The 1,524-nt window shown below is 37.9% G+C and overlaps 1 pseudogene; it reads right to left on the reverse strand.

Moving 5' to 3' along the window:
* Positions 1-856: 856 nt before the first annotated feature.
* LOC148778317 (small nucleolar RNA U3) lies at positions 857-930 on the reverse strand (annotated as a pseudogene).
* Between the last annotated feature and the right edge of the window lie 594 nt (positions 931-1,524).

The raw sequence follows: 1,524 nt of genomic DNA on the forward strand, positions 1-1,524 counted from the left end.
AATTAGGTCCCATTTGTTTATTTTTGCTTTTATTTCCAATATTCTGGGAGGTGGGTCTTGGAGGATCCTGCTGTGATTTATGTCGGAGAGTGTTTTGCCTACGTTCTCCTCTAGGAGTTTTATAGTTTCTGGTCTTACATTTAGATCTTTAATCCATTTTGAGTTTATTTTTGTGTATGGTGTTAGGAAGTGTTCTAGTTTCATTCTTTTACAAGTGGCTGACCAGTTTTCCCAGCACCACTTGTTAAAGAGACTGTCTTTTCTCCATTTTATATTCTTGCCTCCTTTGTCGAAGATAAGGTGTCCATAGGAGCGTGAGTTTATCTCTGGGCTTTCTATTTTGTTCCATTGATCTATATTTCTGTCTTTATGCCTTAACTAGTAATCTAAATGTAAAGAAAATAGTGATCATTGGTCAAAGTCCATTTGTTTTCACAAAAATATGCAGTTAACTACAAATGTGGCTGAAAATAATGTTTAGTCCTGGAAACTTGATGCAAATATATTGTACAGAAACCATATTGTGGGGATGAACTCTTCTTTTCTTAATAGATTTTAACCAGTTGGCACCCAGTAACCAGTGAGTGAGCTGACACTGACTCACACATTTTTGTTTAGTTTTGTTTTTAGGTGAAAGTAAAAGTGTTAGTCACTCAATCGTGTCTGAGTCTTTGTGATACCACGGACTGTAGCCCACCAGGCTCCTCTGTCCATGGGATTCTCCAGAAAAGAATACTGGAGTGGGTTGCCATTTCCTTCTCCAGGGGATCTTCCCAACCCAGGGATTGAATCCAGGTCTCCCGCACTGCAAGCAGATTCTTTACCACCACCAGAGATGAGCCACCAGGGAAGCCCCCAGAAGTACTCTACATGTTCAGAGAAACTTCTCTAGGAACGAACTGTAGAAATAATCCCTGAAAGTATCATCTTTAGGTAAATTTGTTTTTAAGTAAATTTGATATATTTGGCAACATTTAAATTTCAGAAGAATTCAAACAAACTGTTTTCTGCTTTCCTTTTTAAAAATCAGATCTGGCCACACTGAGCCCACCATTTTTGAAGGCAACAGTTCACTCCTCCTGAGCAGTGACAACCTCTTCAGACCATAACTACGATCTTATTTACCTCAGTCCTCCCAGTTACTAAGTTCAACCTGGTTCAGGTTCACTTAGCTACAAAACCTGCCAAGTTAACTTTGATATTTAATTTTGTGCCTCATATTCCAAGCTGACTTTCATATAAACACTACTAAACACCAAGGACAATTTATTATTGTTTACAGTTGTTAACTATAATTGTGCTATTGTTCAATAACTCCCTGGTTTGTACTTCTTTCTTTCTTCAATTTAAGTCTGAATTTGGCAATAAGGAGTTCATGATCTGAGCCAGTCAGCACCCAGTCCTGTTTTTGCTGACTGTATAGAGTTTCTCCATCTTTGGCTGTAAAGAATATAATCAATCTGATTTCGGTATTGACAATCTGGTGATGTCAATGTATAGAGTCTTCTTGTGCTATTGGAAGAG

The sequence above is a fragment of the Moschus berezovskii genome, chromosome 3 (assembly GCF_049115385.1).
Source record: "Moschus berezovskii isolate FMDL1 chromosome 3, NW_MosBer_1.0, whole genome shotgun sequence".
NCBI classification, from domain to species: domain Eukaryota; kingdom Metazoa; phylum Chordata; class Mammalia; order Artiodactyla; family Moschidae; genus Moschus; species Moschus berezovskii.